Source organism: Bombina bombina, chromosome 4 (genome assembly GCF_027579735.1).
Source record: "Bombina bombina isolate aBomBom1 chromosome 4, aBomBom1.pri, whole genome shotgun sequence".
NCBI lineage: Eukaryota > Metazoa > Chordata > Amphibia > Anura > Bombinatoridae > Bombina > Bombina bombina.
In genome coordinates this window covers 1179150122-1179172460 of record NC_069502.1, presented here as the reverse complement: position 1 = coordinate 1179172460, position 22339 = coordinate 1179150122, and positions in this window count along the sequence as shown.

Genomic DNA, 22339 nt, shown 5'->3' with positions numbered 1-22339 from the left:
CCTATACGTCTTTAGGCATTACATATGACAGCATTTGTTGTCCTTCCCGTATGTAACAGTGCTGTGTCCCCTATACGTCTTTAGGCATACATATGACATCATTTGTTGTCCTTCCGTATGTAACAGTGGTGTTTCCCCTATACTTCTTTAGGCATACATATGACATCATTTGCTGTCCTTCCATATGTAACAGTGCTTTGTCCCCTATACTTCTTTAGGCATACATATGACATCATTTGTTGTCCTTCCGTATGTAACAGTACTCCTGTCCCCTATACTTCTTTAGGCATACATATGACATCATTTGTTGTCCTTCCGTATGTAACAGTGCTCTGTCCCCTATACATCTTTAGGAAAGTAGAAAAATCCACAGCACCTTGTCAAATTTTCAACACTTTATTGAAATATCTTTCTCCCATATAGGTACAAAGCAGGTAGCAGCTGCTACCTGCTTTGTACCTATATGGGTGAAAGAAATTTCAATAAGTGTTGAAAATTTTACAAGGTGCTGTGGATTTTTCTACTTTTCTACATGTTTGACGGTCCCTCCTGCCACTTGCATCTTATAACTGTGGAGCTGTACACTGCCTTTTTGTGTACTATACATCTTTAGGCATATGACAGCATTTGTTGTCCTTCCATATGTAACAGTGCTCCTGGCCCCCTATACTCTGTAGGCATATGACATCATTTGTTGTCCTTCCGTATGTAACAGTGCTGTGTCCCATTAGCTATCCTGCTAGATAAAGCATAATACAAAGAGAATCTATGGCTGATGTCACCTTAAACTGATGGTACAATAATAATACCTGGGATTGGTTCCTCGCATCCTGCAGAACTCCCATAGCACAACCACTGCTCACTATTATCCTACATTAAAGGGACAGTCTACTCCAAAAATGATTATGTTTAAAAAGGTAGATAATCCCTTTATTACCAATCCCCCAGTCCTTGCACAGCCAACAAGGTTATATGAATAGACTCTTAACCTACCTTGTATCTAAGCCTCTTTTTACAGCAACATGATCACATGGCTATTTATTATCTATTGACTTGCATTTTAGCCAATTAGTGCAGTGTCATGCACAACTCCATGGAAGAGAGAACAATGTTATCTACATGGCACACATGAATTAGCAGTCTCCTGTTGTGAAAAGCATATAGAAAAGCAATGTGATAAGAGGCTGTCTGTAGTGGCATGGAAACAAGCAGACATTTAGAGGTTTAAATGTTATAAAGTATATTAATATAACAATGTTGGTTGTGCAAAGCTGGGGAATGAGTAAAGGCGTTATCTATCTTTTAAAAAAAAAAAAAAAAACAATTTTGGTGTTCACTTCCCTTTTAGGCCTAGTTTCTTTGCTGTTGTAAACTGGTGGGTGACATGAAGAGGCCAATTTATCACCCATTTATCAAGCTCCGATTGGAGCTTGATGGCCCCTGTTTTCTGGCGAGTCCTTCAGACTTGCCAGAAACAGCAGTTATGAAGCAGCGGTCTAAAGACCTCTGCTCCATAACCTGTCCGCCTGCTCTGAGCAAACGGACAGGAATCGCCACAATTCAACCCAATCGAGTACAATCGGGTTGATTGACACCCCCCCTGATGGTGGCCCTCTGGCCGCGAATCTGCAGGGGGGCAGTGTTGCACCAGCAGCTCTTGTGAGCTGCTGGTGCAATGCTGAATACAGAGAGCGTATGGCTCTTCGCATTCAGCGAGGTCTTCCGGACCTGATCCGCACTGTCAGATCAGGTCCACAAGACCTTTATTAAATTGGCTTTGAAGTCTCCATTAAAGTCTATAGAGATGTGTGTTCCCACAGTTAAAGGGCCATAATACCCAAATGTTTAAACACTTGAAAGTGATGCAGCATAGCTGTAGAAAGCTGACTAGAAAATATCTCCTGAACATCTCTATGTAAAAAGAAAGATATTTTACCTCAAAGGTTCCTCAGTAGCCACCTCCCATTGTAAAAGATTTCTAAGTAGCATTTTAGTGTGTCTGAAGGACATCTGAAGGGATGAGCATCGTGCACTCTCATCTTATTTCACAATCAGGTAAAGGAAGTTTACAATGAAATCTCATGAGAGTCAAGTCAAATCTCATGAGATCACAGTAAAAGTTCATGACCTCAGCACTGCTGATGCTGATGGCTTGCTGTTCATTTCTTCATTTTTTTTAAAATTTTTTTTATCAGCAGCTGGGAGCAGCTGAGTATAACTTTTTACACAGAACCTTACTCTGCTGAGCTGAGGAAATTGTGAGGTAAAATATCTTCCTTTTTTACATAGAGATGCTCAGGTGATATTTTCCTGTCAGCTTTTTACAGTTATACTGCATCAGTTTCAAGTGATTTAGCATAAGAGAATTATGTCCCTTTAACACACTTTACAGCAGCAATGGAATTAGGCCTAAACCTTTGATTCACAACTAAAGGTTTGATTCTGTTTCAGGTGAAAAGCTTTTAATCTATGTTCTGAACAAAGACACCAAACAGCTTTAGTTGACTGTAGAGAAAAATTGCAGAAAAAAAGCTTTTTTATCTACAATGAAATCTCCTAAGAGAGGAATTTGAAAATTGGGCTAATAAAATTGGAAGCAATTTCATGCTCAGTTTTCTCTGCCACAAAATGTGCCTCAGGGGCAAATCCTGTCCACTTTTAAATGAACTTCAAGAATTCTGCAATTGTTATTTGCACAACGTTCACAACAAAGTGCATACTCTCAAAATACAAAAAAAGTAAACAATCATTAAAAACAAACAAATGATGAAGAGCTGTTGGTAGAACGAACTAGCTATAAAATAATTTATAGTTATTAGGAACAAACAGATTAAAGTATGTTGAAAATAAAGCAGAATGGTTTTACTAGGTCTGCATATAGGGCTTCCAGCTGGGCACGATGGTAGATAGGGTCACACAATACCCTCCCCCCACCAAAAGCACTACCTTAGCCCTTTCTCTTAATCCCACATGTATATTTCTTCTATAAGGTGGTGAGAGTCCACAAGCCATTATTCAATTCCTGGCCACTAGGGAAGGCAAAGTTCGTAAATCTCTAAGAGCACTTAATCCCCTCCCACTTCTCTGGTATTCTAGTGCTTTTTTTGCCTCACAGGAGGAAAGGTGAATAATTGAAGTGCTTCAGGTTCTTTGTTGAGAGGGGTCCTCAGACCAATTTCAGGCCCCGTTTCCCCCTCTGAGAGCTTTATATTTTACCAGTAACATTAAAATAAATGAAAGTACCTATTTGGCTGACAGTAACACTATTTAAAACAGAAGTGATTTCACAATCGACTGCCCTCACTTCTTCCTGCTCTGTATTTGTAATGTATTGAGGCATATGAGACCTTTTAGAGTTAGTTAACTTTAAAAAAAAACTTGAAATTGAAGTGTCCAGTATTTTTGTGAAGATTATACTGGATTATACTGGACAACCTGCTAAAATACCGGACAGCTGGCAACCCTATCCGTAGAGCCTAGTGCTTGACAAGTGAGGTCATGTGATATTGAGTACTGCCCCTGCCTACCAGTAAACAGTAAAAAATGTTGTTTCTTCCATACACAAAGGCACAACCACAACATTCTTTCATCCCTTCTTCATAATGCTTATAATGCTGTCACATTACATGAAGTAGAATAGCTCATATGGGGCACGCAGCAGACAGATTTAGGTACGAGGGTTGAGGGGACCAAAATGAATTTACAGATGGCATACAAATTGCTGGAGGCAGCTAACCTGATGTCTCTTAGGGTGAATTGTTGAGATAAAGTTTTTTTGTATCCAGATCTGAGGTCTGCAGGAGAATACAGCTGACATAAACTGTTTCTGGTTACATGCATCTGCAGTATATAACTGACAAGCCTTTGCTGACCATGTGCATCTGATCTGAGGGTCTGCAGAAGCATATAGCTGACACAAGCATTTACTGGGCATGTACAGCTGATCTAAGGTCTGCAAGAACATACATCTGACATAAGCATCTGCTGGGCACATACATTTGATTTAAGGTCTGCCGGAACATACAGCTGGCATAAGGGTTTGCTGGGTACATGCATCTGATCTGAGGTCTGCAATAGCATACAGCTGACTTAAGCATCTGCTGGGCACATACAACTGATCTGAGGTCAGCACTGGAGGAGTAAACATCTGGCCTAAGCATCTGCTGGGCACATACAATCTGATCTGAGGTCAGCACTGCAGGGTATACATCTGGCCTAAGCATCTGCTGGGCACATACATCTGATCTGAGGTCAGCACTATAGGAGTATGCATCTGACCTAAGCATCTGCTGGGCACATACATCTGATCTGAGGTCAGCACTGCAGGAGTATACATCTGACCTAAGCATCTGCTGGGCACATACATCTGACCTGAGGTCAGCACTGCAGGAGTATACATCTGACCTAAGCATCTGCTGGGCACATACAACTGATCTGAGGTAAGAACTGCAGAAGTATACATCTGACCTAATCATCTGCTGGGCACATACATCTGATCTGAGGTCAGCACTGCAAGGAGTATACATCTGACCTAAGCATCTGCTGGCACATAACAACTGATCTGAGGTAAGAACTGCCAGAAGTATACATCTGACCTAATCGTCTGCTCGGGCACATACTTCTGATCTGAGGTCAGCACTGCAGGAGTATACATCTGACCTAATCATCTGCTGGGCACATACATCTGATCTGAGGTCAGACTGCAGGAGTATGCATCTGACCCTAAGCATCTGCTCGGCACATAAATCTTATCTAAGGTCAGCACTGCAGGAGTATACATCTGATCTAAGCACCTGCTGGGCACATACATCTGATCTGAGGTCAGCACTGCAGGAGCATTCAACTGACCTAAGCATCTGCTGGGCACATACAACTGATCTGAGGTCATCATTGCAGGAGTATACATCTGAGTGAGGTCAGCACTACAGGAGTATACATCTGATCTAAGCATCTGCTGGGCACATATATCTGATCTGAGGTAAAGAAACTGGGTATGGCTAGTACCTAGGTACACACAAGCCCAAAAGGGGGTGCTTCCCAATACTAGATCTGACAAACAATAAAAACTATAAATAAAAATTTAAATATAAAATATATATTATAGTAGTGTATATATAAAAAACATACACCAGCAGAACACAAAAGTCCAATGTAATCCAAAAGGCGCCAGCAGTCTTCTTTTTTCTTTTGATCTGAGGTTAGCACTGCAGGAGTATACATCTGACATAAGTATCTGCTGGGCACATACAACTGATCTGAGGTCAGCACTGCAGGAGTATACATCTGATCTAAGCATCTGCTGGGCACATACAACTGATCTGAGGTCAGCACTGCAGGAGTATACATCTGACCTAAGCATCTGCAGGGCACATACATCTGATCTGAGGTCAGCACTGCAGGAGTATACATCTGATCTAAGCATCTGCTGGGCACATACATCTGATCTGAGGTCAGCACTGCAGGAGTATACATCTGATCTAAGCATCTGCTGCCTGGGCACATACATCTGATCTGAGGTCAGCACTGCAGGAGTATACATCTGACATAAGCATCTGCTGGGCACATACATCTGATCTGAGGTCAGCACTGCAGGAGTATACATCTGATCTAAGCATCTGCTGGGCACATATATCTGATCTGAGGTCAGCACTGCAGGAGCATTCAACTAACCTAAGCATCTGCTGGGCACATACAACTGATCTGAGGTCAGTACTGCAGGAGTATACATCTGACCTAAGCACCTGCTGGGCACATACAACTGATCTGAGGTCAGCACTGCAGGAGTATACATCTGACCTAAGCATCTGCTGGGCACATACAACTGATCTGAGGTCAGCACTGCAGGAGTATACATCTGACCTAAGCATCTGCTGGGCACATACATCTGATCTGAGGTCAGCACTGCAGGAGTATACAACTGACCTAAGCATCTGCTGGGCACATACATCTGATCTGAGGTCAGCACTGCAGGAGTATACATCTGACCTAAGCCTCTGCTGGGCACATACAACTGATCTGAGGTCAGCACTGCAGGAGTATACATCTGATCTAAGCATCTGCTTAGCACATATATCTGATCTGAGGTCAGCACTGCCGGAGTATACATCTGATCTAAGCATCTGCTGGGCACATATATCTGATCTGAGGTCAGCACTGCAGGAGTATACATCTGATCTAAGCATCTGCTTGGCACATACATCTGATCTGAGGTCAGCACTGCAGGAGTATACATCTGACCTAAGCATCTGCTTGGCACATACATCTGATCTGAGGTCAGCACTGCCGGAGTATACATCTGACCTAAGCATCTGCTGGGCACATACATCTGATCTGAGGTCAGCACTGCAGGAGTATACATCTGACATAAGCATCTGCTGGGCACATATATCTGATCTGAGGTCAGCACTGCAGGAGTCTACATCTGACATAAGCATCTGCTGGGCACATACAACTGATCTGAGGTAAGCACTGCAGGAGCATACATCTGATCTAAGCATCTGCTGGGCACATACAACTGATCTGAGGTCAGCACTGCAGGAGTATACATCTGACCTAAGCATCTGCTGGGCACATACAACTGATCTGAGGTCAGCACTGCAGGAGTATACATCTGACCTAAGCATCTGCAGGGCACATACATCTGATCTAAGGTCAGCACTGCAGGAGCATTCAACTGTCCTAAGCATCTGCTGGGCACATACATGTAATCTGAGGTCTGAGCCAATACTGCATTGCTGCGCTGGAGTTGAATTTATCTATGTGTTTAACCCCATTTGCAGTGGACATACACATTATTCTAAGCAAACATTGTGCACTAATAAACTGTTCTAACAAATAAGAGTATTTTATTTTTGTACTTCTATGTCCTTTTAATATTCTTTAATATATTTTATGACTTAGCTCAGAGTTGCCAAACCCTTCACAACAGAACAAATGATGATGAGTAAGGGGCAGGAGGAGGCTGCTTGGGGGGGGGGGAAGCTGGATCGATGGGGGCAGATGGGGGCTGGGCTAGTCTTTAAAAAATTTCCAGGGACGATCTGATTTCCTAGTCCGGCCCTGACTGTGTGTATTTATCATAAAAAGAAAAAATCAAGAACAAGGGGTCATGATCTTAAGCTGAAGGGTAGTAGGATTAGGAGTAATTTGTGGAAACACTTTTTCACAGAAAGGGTAGTTGATTCATGGAATACACATCCATTAGAGGTGGTAATGACAAACACTGTGGGGGAAATCAAGAATGTCTGAGATAAGCATAAGACTGTCCTACGAACTAGAAATGTTTATGCTTTTAGGAAATTTTGGGCAGACTTTTTGGGCTTCTGATTCTAATTTGATTTCAAAATCTATCGCCTAGATTACGAGTCTTGCGTTAGGCTTAAAAAGCAGCGTTGGCCAGTTCCAACGCTGCTTTTTAACATCCGCTGGTATTATGAGTCTTGAAATGACAGGCTCACTGCTTACTTTTTTGGCCACAAATCCAATTACGTCAATTGCGTATCCTATATTTTCAATGGGACTTGCATAGCGCCGGTATTACGAGTCTGACAAAAAAAGAGCGGTAGACCCTCTCCTGTCAAGCCTGGTACCGCATTTAAAAGTCAGTGGTTAAGAGTTTTACACTACAATGACGTAGCATAAAACTCTTAACTAAAGTGCTAAAAAGTACACTAACACCCATAAACTACCTATTAACCCCTAAACCGAGTCCCCCCCCCCCGCATCGCAAACACTAAAATACATTTTTTAACCCCTAATCTGCCGAACCGGACATCGCCGCCACTATAATAAATATATTAACCCCTAAACCGCCGCACTCCCGCATAGCAAACATTAGTTAAATATTATTAACCCCTAATCTGCCATCCCTAACATCGCCGCCACCTACCTACATTTATTAACCCCTAATTTTCCACCCCTAACGTCTCTGCCACTATAATAAAGTTATTAACCCCTAAACCTAAGTCTAACCCTAACCCCCCTAACTTAAATATAATGAAAATAAATCTAAATAAAATTACTACAATTAACTAAATTATTCTGATTTAAAACTAAATACTTATCTATGAAATAAAACCTAAGCTAGCTACAATATAACTAATAGTTACATTGTAGCTATCTTAGGGTTTATTTTTATTTTACAGGCAACTTTGTATTTATTTTAACTAGGTAGAATAGTTATTAAATAGTTATTAACTATTTAATAACTTCCTAGTTAAAATAAATAAAAATATATAAATACATATATAATAACACCAAGCACTATATAATGACACAATAGTGACACTGGCACATGGGTATAACAAGAGGAGGGCTGGTTATAGGGTCAGTGGTATCTGCATCAGTATAATAACACCAAGCACTATATAATGACACAATAGTGACACTGGCACATGGGTATAGCAAGAGGAGGGCTGTTTATAGAATCAGTGGTATCTGCATCAGTATAATAACACCCAGCACTATTTAATGACACAGTAGTGACACTGGCTCATTGGTATAGCCAGAGCAGGGCTGGTTATAGGATCAGTGGTATCTGCATCAGTATAATAACACCAAGCATTATAAAATGTTTTTAATTTCAAATGTACCTTGGTGTCCTTCACTAAAGTCTGTACTTTGGAAAATGTCCGCCACACCCTTTGTCTGTGCCTATCCCTGCAACTGATCTGAGGTCAGCACTGCAGGAGTATACATCTGACGTGAGGTCAGCACTGCAGGAGTATACATCTGACCTAAGCATCTGCTGGGCACATACAACTGATCTGAGGTAAGCACTGCAGGTGGATACATCTGATCTAAGCATCTGCTGGGCACATACAACTGATCTGAGGTCAGCACTGCAGGAGTATACATCTGATCTAAGCATCTGCTGGGCACATACATCTGATCTGAGGTCAGCACTGCAGGAGTATACATCTGACCTAAGCATCTGCTGGGCATATACAACTGATCTGAGGTCAGCACTGCAGGAGTATACATCTGACCTAAGCATCTGCTGGGCATATACATCTGATCTGAGGTCAGCACTGCAGGAGTATACATCTGATCTAAGCATCTGCTGGGCACATACATCTGATCTGAGGTCAGCACTGCAGGAGTATACAACTGACCTAAGCATCTGCTGGGCACATACATCTGATCTGAGGTCAGCACTGCAGGAGTATACATCTGACCTAAGCCTACATACAACTGATCTGAGGTCAGCACTGCAGGAGCATTCAACTGACCTAAGCATCTGCTGGGCACATACAACTGATCTGAGTTCAGCACTGCAGGAGTATACAACTGACCTAAGCATCTGCTGGGCACATACATCTGATCTGAGGTCAGCACTGCAGGAGTATACATCTGACCTAAGCCTACATACAACTGATCTGAGGTCAGCACTGCAGGAGCATTCAACTGACCTAAGCATCTGCTGGGCACATACAACTGATCTGAGGTCAGCACTGCAGGAGTATACATCTGACGTGAGGTCAGCACTGTAGGAGTATACATCTGACCTAAGCATCTGCTGGGCACATACAACTGATCTGAGGTCAGCACTGCAGGAGTATACATCTGATCTAAGCATCTGCTGGGCACATACAACTGATCTGAGGTCAGCACTGCAGGAGTATACATCTGACCTAAGCATCTGCTGGGCATATACATGTGATCTGAGGTCAGCACTGCAGGAGTATACATCTGATCTAAGCATCTGCTGGGCACATACAACTGATCTGAGGTCAGCACTGCAGGAGTATACATCTGATCTAAGCATCTGCTGGGCACATACATGTGATCTGAGGTCAGCACTGCAGGAGTATACATCTGACCTAAGCATCTGCTGGGCACATACAACTGATCTGAGGTAAGCACTGCAGGAGCATACATCTGATCTAAGCATCTGCTGGGCACATACAACTGATCTGAGGTCAGCACTGCAGGAGTATACATCTGACCTAAGCATCTGCTGGGCATATACAACTGATCTGAGGTCAGCACTGCAGGAGTATACATCTGATCTAAGCATCTGCTGGGCACATACATCTGATCTGAGGTCAGCACTGCAGGAGTATACATCTGACCTAAGCATCTGCTGGGCACATACAACTGATCTGAGGTCAGCACTGCAGGAGTATACATCTGACCTAAGCATCTGCTGGGCATATACAACTGATCTGAGGTCAGCACTGCAGGAGTATACACCTGATCTAAGCATCTGCTGGGAACATACATCTGATCTAATGTCAGCACTGCAGGATCATTCAACTGACCTAAGCATCTGATGGGTAGTGATATCCCGAACTGTTCGCCCGCGAACGGTTCACAGCGAACATAGGTTGTTCGCGTTCGTGTTTGTGGGTGAACACATGGCGATGTTCGATCCGCCCCTATGTGTCATCATTGTGGAAACTTTGACCCTTTATGTCACAGCCGCCTGACACATTAGAGCCAATCAACATCAGACACTCCCTCACAGACACTCCCAGCTACTCGGAATCCGCCATTTTAGACTCATAACGACCTTGCTTTTTTAATGATAGGACGTGTTATGTTTTTGCTCCTGACATTAATAGGAAAAACATAGCTAGGCTAGTGTATTTACAGTCCAGAAGGACTCCACTCATCTCTGCTGCAAGCACAGCACCCCAAAAAGCCCTTTTTAGGGCTATATTTCGTGCCGTTTTTTTTTTTTATTTCTTTTTTTTTTATTAGCATTTGCCTGGCTTTCAGCTGTGTGTTTAAGGCTCACAGCATATGCTGTGACTACTGCCACCACTGATATATCCCTAACAACATTAGTTTAAATTTAACTAACCCAAAAATAGAATTATTTTTCTAGTGTAATTTTTTTTCATTTTCTATCAGGCCAGTGTCACACAGCATATACTCTGGTTCATTGCTCTGTGCCAGCCAGCAGCCAGCAGTGTTAATATCCGTTTATAACATTATTTTTAATTTAAAAAAAAACCCACAAAAAAATATTTTTCTAGTGTAATCTAATTACATTTACTATCATGCCTGTGTCTGTCAGGCTCACTCAGCATTAATATACCTCTTTTTTTTCAGTCTTTTGGTTAATTGGTCTGTGCCAGGCAGCCACCCAGCACTCATATCTATTTTTCTTTCACCTTAATTTTAATATATAAAAAAAAAAAAGTTTAAATTTGTTTGCTAGTGTAATCAAATCTAATTTTATATCCGGCCTGTGTGTTTTGCTGACATAGAGAGCCTACTGTGTTTACTTGCTGCCCTCCCTAGTCTATGAGCCACGACTCATGTGTGTTTAACCTTTTTTTAATTTCCCCCCCATAAAAATAATTTCAATCATTTTTCTAGTGTAATCTAATAGTATTTTCTATCAGGCGTGTGTGTATCAGACATACATAGCCTACTGTTTTTAATAGCTGCCCTTCCAAGGCTATCAGCCACGACTCATATGTATGTGCTTAACCTTTTTCTTAAAATTTCCAAAAAAAAGTCTTTAAATCATTATGCTAGTGTAATCTAATTGTATTTTCTATCAGGCCTGTGTCTAACTGTCTATCTGACTTACACAGCATACTGTTGTTATAATTGATGCCCTACGTAGCAGCCAGCCAGTGCGACCACTCATAGAGTCATATGTGCATTGCACTTCTTAACATAATTTTAATATTAAAATCTAAAATTTTAAAATATTTTGCTAGTGTAATGTAACTTAATTTTCTATCAGTCCTGTGTTTTTGTCACTTACACAGCATACTGTGTTAAATTACTGCCCTACCTACCATCCACGACTCATATCTGCCAGCCTGTCTGCCAGGCCCAAGTAGCCAATTAGTGGCACCAATCACAATTCTTGTAACAGTAATAAAAAAATAAAAAAAACATAATTTTTTGGACTGCAAATATTCAGTCTCCTAGGGCCATTGAATTTCATTTACCTCCTGCCTGCCACTGCCAGCCTTTTGTGCCAGGCCGTCTTGCCAACTATTTACACCAATCATAATTGTTGTCACAGTCAGACAGTATAGTTATTAATTTAAATAAAAAAAAAATTTGTGTTGATCTTAACCCTCAGTTTGCTCGTGCCTTTGAATTGCAGTTTTCTACAGCCTTCCAAGCCTGTGTGCCAGGCCTACTTAAAAAATATTTACTCCAATCATATTTGTTGTGACAGTATTCTAATAATTAAAAATTAAAATTTTTGTTAATAGTTGCTGTGATTTGAATCGTCAGTTTGCTGGTGCCATTGAAACGCACTTTCCTCCTGCCTTGCAGCCTGCTGTGAGCCAGGCCCCCACCTAGCCAATTGTTGTCAGCAATCATATTTCTGTTAACAGTATTGCAAAAATTGTCAATCATCACTGTTTAGACTGTCAGTAATCAGTCTCCTAGTGTCCTTGAATTGCATCTCCCTCCTGCCTGCCATCCTTTTGTGCCAGGCCGTCTTGCCAACTATTTACACCAATCCTAATTTTTTGTCACAGTATAGTTACTAATTAAAAATAAAAAAATCTTTATTGTTGATGATCTTAACCCTCAGTTTGCTCGTGCCTTTGAATTGCAGTTTTCTACAGCCTTCCAAGCCTGTGTGCCAGGCCTACTTAAAAAATATTTAGACCAATCATATTTGTTGTGACAGTATTCTAATAATTAAAAATTAAAATTTTTGTTAATAGTTGCTGTGATTTGAATCGTCAGTTTGCTGGTGCCATTGAAACGCACTTTCCTCCTGCCTTGCAGCCTGCTGTGAGCCAGGCCCCCACCTAGCCAATTGTTGTCAGCAATCATATTTCTGTTAACAGTATTGCAAAAATTGTCAATCATCACTGTTTAGACTGTCAGTAATCAGTCTCCTAGTGTCCTTGAATTGCATCTCCCTCCTGCCTGCCATCCTTTTGTGCCAGGCCGTCTTGCCAACTATTTACACCAATCCTAATTTTTTGTCACAGTATAGTTACTAATTAAAATTAAAAAAATCTTTATTGTTGATGATCTTAACCCTCAGTTTGCTCGTGCCTTTGAATTGCAGTTTTCTACAGCCTTCCAAGCCTGTGTGCCAGGCCTACTTAAAAAATATTTACACCAATCATATTTGTTGTGACAGTATTCTAATAATTAAAAATTAAAATTTTTGTTAATAGTTGCTGTGATTTGAATCGTCAGTTTGCTGGTGCCATTGAAACGCACTTTCCTCCTGCCTTGCAGCCTGCTGTGAGCCAGGCCCCCACCTAGCCAATTGTTGTCAGCAATCATATTTCTGTTAACAGTATTGCAAAAATTGTCAATCATCACTGTTTAGACTGTCAGTAATCAGTCTCCTAGTGTCCTTGAATTGCATCTCCCTCCTGCCTGCCATCCTTTTGTGCCAGGCCGTCTTGCCAACTATTTACACCAATCCAAATATTTTGTCACAGTATAGTTACTAATTACAATTAAAAAATCTTTATTGTTGATGATCTTAATCCTCAGTTTGCTCGTGCCCTAGAATAGCACTTTTCTACAGCCTTCCAAGCCTGTGTGCCAGGCCTACTTAAAAAATATTTACACCAATCATATTTGTTGTGACAGTATTCTAATAATTAAAAATTAAAATTTTTGGTAATAGTTGCTGTGATTTGAATCGTCAGTTTGCTGGTGCCATTGAAACGCACTTTCCTCCTGCCTTGCAGCCTGCTGTGAGCCAGGCCCCCACCTAGCCAATTGTTGTCAGCAATCATATTTCTGTTAACAGTATTGCAAAAATTGTCAATCATCACTGTTTACACTGTCAGTAATCAGTCTCCTAGTGTCCTTGAATTGCATCTCCCTACTGCCTGCCATCCTTTTGTGCCAGGCCGTCTTGCCAACTATTTACACCAATCCAAATATTTTGTCACAGTATAGTTACTAATTACAATTAAAAAATCTTTATTGTTGATGATCTTAACCCTCAGTTTGCTCGTGCCTTTGAATTGCACTTTTCTACAGCCTTCCAAGCCTGTGTGCCAGGCCTACTTAAAAAATATTTACACCAATCATATTTGTTGTGACAGTATTCTAATAATTAAAAATTAAAATTTTTGGTAATAGTTGCTGTGATTTGAATCGTCAGTTTGCTGCTGCCATTGAATAACACTTTTCTCCTGCCTTGCAGCCTGCTGTGAGCCAGGCCCACCTAGCCAATTGTTGTCAGCAATCATATTTCTGTTAACAGTATTGCAAAAATTGTCAATCATCACTGTTTAGACTGTCAGTAATCAGTCTCCTAGTGTCCTTGAATTGCATCTCCCTCCTGCCTGCCATCCTTTTGTGCCAGGCCGTCTTGACAACTATTTACACCAATCCTAATTTTTTGTCACAGTATAGTTACTAATTACAATTAAAAAAATCTTTATTGTTGATGATCTTAATCCTCAGTTTGCTCGTGCCCTAGAATAGCACTTTTCTACAGCCTTCCAAGCCTGTGTGCCAGGCCTACTTAAAAAATATTTACACCAATCATATTTGTTGTGACAGTATTCTAATAATTAAAAATTAAAATTTTTGGTAATAGTTGCTGTGATTTGAAACCTCAGTTTGCTGGTGCCATTGAATAGCACTTTCCTCCTGCCTTGCAGCCTTCTGTGAGCCAGGCCCACCTAGCCAATTGTTGTCAGCAATCATATTTCTTTTAACAGTATTGCAAAAATTGTCAATCATCACTGTTTTGACTGTCATTAATCAGTCTCCTAGTGTACTTGAATTGCATCTCCCTCCTGCCTGCCATCCTTTTGTGCCAGGCCGTCTTGCCAACTATTTACACCAATCCTAATTGTTGTCACAGTATAGTTACTAATTAAAATAAAAAAAATCTTGATTGTTGATCTTAATCCTCATTTTGCTTGTGCCATTGAATTGCACTTTTCTACTGCCTGCCAGCCTGTGTGCCAGGCCCAACTATCCAATTAGTGCTAGCAATCATATTTCTTTTAACAGTATTGCAAAATTTGTCAGTGAACACTGTTTTGACTGTCAATCTGCAGTCTACTAGTGCCCTTGAGTTGCATTTTCCTCCTGCCTGCCTGCCTGTGTGCCAGTCCCAACTAGCCAATTAGTGCCACCACTCATATTTATTGTAACAGGATTGGAATTTTTGTTAATCATAACTGTTTTGACTGTGATTCTTCAGTCTCCTAGTGCCATTGAATTGCAGTTTCCTTTCTCCCAGCGTGTGTGCCAGACAGGCTCATTTGCCAAATAGTACCAAACAATCATATTTGTTGCCACAGTACTAGTAATATTTCAAAAAATTAACAATTTGTGATTTTTAAAACATCTGTCTTTTTTGTTGTTGTCAGTCTCACAGCGTATACTGTGCCCACTTTCACAGTGCCACCACTCAATTGGTGTAATAGTATTGTTAGTGTCCATTTAAAGAAAAATGACAGGCAGAGGCAGGCCACCCCGCAGGTTCCGTGGTCGTGGTCGTGGTGCTGTGATTCCTTTAGACCCTACAAATATGCACATTGTTCAGACGCCGGGTGCCAGGGGGGATGCAAAAACTTCTGAGGAGGACCTAGTTGAATGGCTAACACAGGAAATCCAATCTTCTTCAGCTTCCGCTGCTAGTCCTCCTAACCTTGACGCACCATCTAAGTCCAGCTGTGCTTTGGGCAGGTCTCAAGTGACCAGTGACACTCCGCCGCCTGTCGCCACCACCAACACTAGCACCACAGCCGCTTCACTTGATCTGTCACAGGAGTTATTGACACATCATTTTGAAGAAATGAGTGATGCGCAAACCATCATTGACAGAGGATGTAGATAATAGTGATCAGTCTCAGTCAGGCAGCATTACCGACATGGAGGTACGGTGTGATGATGATGATGATGTTGTACCCGCTGCTGCTTCCTTTCTTGATGTTTCAGATACAAGTGAAGCGGTTGATGATGATGTGTCGGTGGATGTCACGTGGGTGCCTGCTAGAAGAGAAGAAGAAGAGGGGGAAAGTTCAGATGGGGAGACAGAGAGGAGGAGGAGGAGGAGACGATTTGGAAGCAAAGGGGAGGTCGTCTCAAGGAGCTAGTGGCACAGTCAGACAGCATGCATCGTCACCAGGGGTCAGCCAGACAGCCTGCCGATGCCCATCAACGCATGCTGTTGCCACCACCAGAATGCCGTCATCGCAGAGCTCAGCAGTGTGGCATTTTTTTTGTGTGTCTGCCTCTGACAACAGCGATGCCATTTGCAACCTGTGCCAAAAGAAACTGAGTCGTGGGAAGTCCAACAGCCACCTAGGTACAACTGCTTTGCGAAGGCACATGGTCTCCCATCACAAAGGCCGATGGGAAGAACACATGAGTAGAAGCAGTACACAAAGTGAAAGCCGCCCTCCTCCTCCTGCTCCAGCATCTTCAGCCACGTCAACCAGTGCTGTCCTCCTTGCCCCCTCTCAACCATCCTCCACTCAGTCTCTCTTACGTAGCAGTTCCTGGTCATCTGCCCACAGTCAGGTGTCTGTCAAGGACATGTTTGAGCGTAAGAAGCCAATTTCTCAAAGTCACCCCCTTGCCTGGCGTCTGACAGCTGGCTTGTCTGAACTCTTAGCCCGCCAGCTTTTACCATACAAGCTGGTGGAGTCTGATGCTTTCAAAAAAATTGTATCTATTGGGACACCGCAGTGGAAGGTACCTGGCAGAAATTTCTTTTCACAAAAGGCAATCCCAAACCTGTACTCTGTTGTGAGAAAGGAAGTTATGGCATGTCTGGCACACAGCGTTGGGGCAAGGGTCCATATGACCACGGATAGCTGGTCTGCAAAGCATGGTCAGGGCAGGTATATCACCTACACTGCGCATTGGGTAAACCTGCTGACTTCTGACAATCATGGAATGCGTGGCTCTGCAGAAGAGTTGGTGACAACGCCACGACTTGCAGGCAGGCCTGCTGCTACCTCCTCTACTCCTCCTACTCCATCCTCTTCCATAACTTCTTCCTCGGCTGAGTCCTCTTCAACTTCTGCGTCTTGCTCCACATCTATGGCACCCCCACAGCTCCCCAGGTACTATTCTACATCCCGGGTACGGCAGTGTCACGCCGTCTTGGGGTTGACTTGCCTGAAAGCGGAGAGTCACACCGCACCAGCACTCCTGACCACCCTGAACGCACAGGTGGATTAGTGGCTGACTCCGCACCAACTGGAGATTGGCAAGGTTGTTTCTGACAATGGAAGTAATTTGGTGGCGGCATTGAAATTGGGCAAGTTGACACATGTGCCGTGCATGGCACATGTGTGTAATCTGATTGTACAACGATTTGTCCATAACTACCCAGGCTTACAGGACGTCCTGAAGCAGGCCAGGAAGGTGTGTGGCCATTTCAGGCGTTCCTACACGGCCATGGCGCACTTGTCTGATATCCAGCGTCGAAACAACCTGCCAGTGAGGCGCTTGATTTGCGACAGCCCGACACGGTGGAATTCAACACTCCTAATGTTTGACCGCCTGCTCCAACAAGAAAAAGCTGTTAATGAGTATTTGTATGACCGGGGTGCTAGGACAGCCTCTGGGGAGCTGGGGATATTTTTGCCAAATTACTGGAAGCTCATGCGCAATGCCTGTAGGCTCATGCGTCCTTTTGAGGAGGTGACAAACCTTGTCAGTCGCACTGAAGGCACCATCAGCGACATCATACCATTTGTTTTCTTCCTGGAGCGTGCCCTGCGAAGAGTGCTGGATCAGGCAGTAGATGAGCGTGAAGAGGAAGAGTTGTGGTATCCATCACCCCCACAAACAGCCGAATCATAATTGCTTGCTGGACCTGCGGCAACGCAGGAAGAGGATTGTGAGGAAGAGGAGTCAGAGGAGGAATGTGGCTTTGGGGAGGATGAGGAGGAGGAAGACCGAGCACAACAGTCATCCCAGGGTGCTCGTTGTTGTCACCTCTCTGGTACCCGTGGTGTTGTACGTGGCTGGGGGGAAGAAGATACCATCAGTGAGATCAGTGAGGAGGAGGAACGCGACATGATTAGCTCAGCATCCAACCTTGTTCAAATGGGTTCTTTCATGCTGTCGTGCCTTTTGAGGGACCCTCGTATAAAAAAGCTGAAGGAGAACGACCTGTACTGGGTGTCCACGCTCCTCGACCCCCGGTATAAGCATAAAGTGCCTGAAATGTTACCAAATTCCCGCAAGTCGGAAAGGATGGAGCATTTTCATAATAAATTAAAAACTATGCTTTATACAGCGTATAAGGGTGATGTCACAGCACCACGGGAATGTAACAGGGGAAGAGATGAAATTAATCCTCCTCCTCCCACGACCACGGCGGCAAGGACCGGGCGCTTTCCTGACGTCTTGTTGATGGAGGACATGCGTACCTTTTTAACTCCCATGCACCATCAGAGCCTTTTCGGGATCCAGCCTTAGAGAAAGACTCAACCGACAGGTAGCAGACTACCTAGCTTTAACTGCGGATCTCGACACTCTCAGGAGCGATGGACCCCTTGACTACTGGGTGTGCAGGCTGGACTTGTGGCCTGAGCTATCCCAATTTGCAATGGAACTTCTGGCCTGCCCCGCTTCAAGTGTCCTGTCCGAAAGGACTTTTAGTGCAGCAGGAGGTTTTGTCACTGAGAAGAGAAGTCGCCTAGGTCAAAAAAGCCTTGACTATCTCACTTTTATAAAAATGAATGAGGGCTGGATCCCGAAGGGACTGACATTGGGCGATACATTTGAATAAAAAACTACTGATGATGATATGAGCTGCCTTGGGCTACAACTGGTACACAGGCTGGCCTTTTTTTTTTGGTTATAAAGACGGAGGACTTGCTTGACGCCAACAACTAGTGTTCAAGCCACAAGCTTTTAGGGCACTTTATAAATGTTTTTCAAACATCGATTTTTCTGGCCGCTGCTACAGCAGTTGCTCCAACAATACCCCAATGTTTCAGTCATTTGTACATTCCTAATTTTTCTGGCCTCTGCTGCATCTCTGTGGGTACAAAACTCAAATAAAAAAAATAAGGCACATAACACTAGTGGTTAAACTGTTACGAATTGTACAACTTTACACACCACTCATATCCGGTGGACCATTCAATTGAACGCAAAATGCAACAAATTTGAAAGAGTAGGACCGACCAAGCATCTTTATCCATCTCTTGGTTGATCTAAATTATCTCCGTGTTCCATCTATGACATACCTGTACTCTATTGTGCAAAAGGGTGGCATATGTTTTGTTTCATGCTGTTGTGCCTGTTGCGGGTCGTGGCCCATGATATAAAAAGGCTGAAGGAGAACGACCTGTAGTAATGGTTGCCCCATCCAGTTTTTATAAAAATGTTCCTGGTTCCTCTCAATTATCTTTGGGTTTCTAAAATGGATGCCATACCTGTACTCGCTTGTGCAAAAGGATGGCATATGTGGTGGTGTTTCCTGCAGTTGTTTCTGTTGAGGGTGCTGGACCCTCTTATAAAAAAGCTGAAGGTTAACGACCTGGAGTGGGAGTCCAAGCATGGTTTTTGGTGCTATTTCACTTTTACAAACAATTATCTGTGGGTTTCACAAATCAATGCCGTACCAGTACTCTATTGTTCCAAAGTATGCCATATGTTCTCTTTCCTGCTGGTATTTTGTTTGAAGGTGAAAGAGGTGTACTGGGTGTCCACTCATTTTTATTTTCTATTTCTCATTTGACCTAAATTATCTCTGGTTTTGTAAAATCAATGCCGTACCTGTACTCTATTGTTCAAAAGGATGCCATACGTCCTCTTTCCTGCTGGTGTTTTTTTTGAGTGTCCAGGACCATCTTATAAAAAGGCCTAAGGAGAAAGAGGTGTACTGGTTGGCCACTCATTTTTATTTTTCTATTTAACAATTGACCAAAATGATCTCTGGGTTTGTAAAATCAATGCTGTACCTGTACTCTATTGTTCAAAAGGATGCCATACGTCCTCTTTCCTGCTGGTGTTTTTTTTGAGGGTCCAGGACCCTCTTATAAAAAGGCCTAAGGAGAAAGAGGTGTACTGGCTGTCCATCGAATCATTTTTTTTATTCAAATTTACATTTTAAAAAAAAATTCTATGGGTTTCTAAAATCTATGCCTTTCCTGTACTCTATTGTTCAAAAGTATGCCATATGTCCTCTTTCCTGCTGGTTTTTTGTTTGAGGGTCCTGGACCCTCTTATAAAAAGGCATTATGGATAAAGAATTGTACCTGGTGTCCATCCAATCTTTTTTTTTAATTCAAATTCACGGTTGCAACAAATTATCCCCGGGTTTCTAAAATCAATGCCTTTCCTATAATCTTTTTTTCACAAAGTATGCCATATGTCCTCTTTCCTACTGCTGGTTTTGTTGAGTGTCCTGGAGCCTCTGCTAAAAAGGCCGAAGGATAAAGAAGTGTAATGGGTGTCTATTCAATGTTTTTTTAGATTTCACAGTTGTAACTTATTTTTTCTGTCTTTCAAAAATCAATGCCTTTCCTGTAATCTATTTTTCAAAAGGATGCCATATGTCCTCTTTCATGCTGTTCTTTCTGTTGAGGCTCCGGGACACTCTTTTAAAAAGGCCTAAGGATAAAGAAGTGTACTGGGTGTCCAATCAATGTTTTTTTTCTATTTCCTGGGTCATATAACTGATCTCTGTGTTTCTAAAATCAATGCCTTTCCTGTAATCTAATTTTCAAAAGTATGCCATATGTCCTCTTTCCTGCTGGTGTTTTTTTTGAGGGTCCAGGACCCTCTTATAAAAAGGCCTAAGGAGAAAGTGGTGTACTGGGTGTCCATCGAATCATTTTTTTGATTCAAATTTACATTTGCAAAAAATTATCTATGGGTTTCTAAAATCAATGCCTTTCCTGTACTCTTACTGTATTGTTAAAAAGTATGCCATATGTCCCCTTTCCTGCTGGTGTTTTGTTTGAGGGTCCTGGACCCTCTTATAAAAAGGCCTAGGGAGAAAGAATTGTACTGGGTGTCCATCCAACCATTTTTTTTATTCAAATTCACGGTTGCAACAAATTATCCCCGGGTTTCTAAAATCAATGCCTTTCCTATAATCTTTTTTTCACAAAGGATGCCATATGTCCTCTTTCCTACTGCTGGTTTTGTTGAGTGTCCTGGAGCCTCTGCTCAAAAGGCCGAAGGATAAAGAAGTGTACTGGGTGTCTATTCAATGTTTTTTTAGATTTCCCGTTTGTAACAATTTTTTTCTGTCTTTCTAAAATCAATGCCTTTCCTGTAATCTATTTTTCAAAAGGATGCCATATGTCCTCTTTCATGCTGTTCTTTCTGTTGAGGCTCCGGGACACTCTTCTAAAAAGGCCTAAGGATAAATAAGTGTACTGGGTGTATAATCTATGTTTTTTTAGATTTCACGGTTGCAACTAATGATCTCTGTGTTTCTAAAATCAATGCCTTTCCTGTAATCTAATTTTCTAAAGTATGCCATATGTCCTCTTTCATGCTGCTGGTTTTGTGGAGGGTCCTGGAGCCTCTGCTAAAAAGGCCTAAGGATAAATAAGTGTACTTTGTGTGTAATCGAAGTTTTTTGTGATTTCACGGTTGCAACTAATGATCTCTGTGTTTCTAAAATCAATGCCTTTCCTGTACTCTAATTTTCTAAAGGATGCCATATGTCCTCTTTCAAGCTGCTGGTTTTGTGGAGGGTCCTGGTGCCTCTGCTAAAAAGGCCTAAGGATAAAGAAGTGTACTGGGTGTATAATCTATGTTTTTTTAGATTCCACGTTTGCAAAAAATTATCCACGGGTTTCTAAAATCAATGCCTTTCCAGTAATCTATTATTCACAAGGATGCCATATGTACTTTTTGATGCTGTTGTTTCGGTTGAGGCTCCGGGAGCCTCTTATTAAAAAGGCCTAATGAAAAATAAGTGTACTGGGTGTCTAATCAATGTTTTTTTCGATTTACCGCTTGCAACTAATGATCTCTGTGTTTCTGAAATCAATGCCTTTCCTATAATCATATTTTCCAAAGGATGCCATATGTCCTCTTTCCTGCTGCTGGTTTTGTCGAGGGTCCTGGAGCCTCTGCTGCGCATAATAAAGAAAAAAAAAATAATTTAACTTGACTTAATAACTGAAGCATGACTTCAGGAGTCAGGTGTGGTCGTAGGTAGTGGTTGTTGTTAGCAGATTATTTTTATTGCAAATTGCAATTGCCACAGCGTGCATAAAATGTGCGTCACTAGTCCAAATTTTAATTTTTTTTTTTCATTCAGGATTAGTTTGGGGTACGGCGCAATATTGGAAACGCAAAAAACAGGTCTCGGTACCCGTTGATATAAGGGGTGACTACTACTGCTTTTACCAGGCTCCTCTTGGATAGCCCCAGAAAGTGTGACTATGAATCCCAAAAAGAAAATTAAATTAAGGTTGAAAAC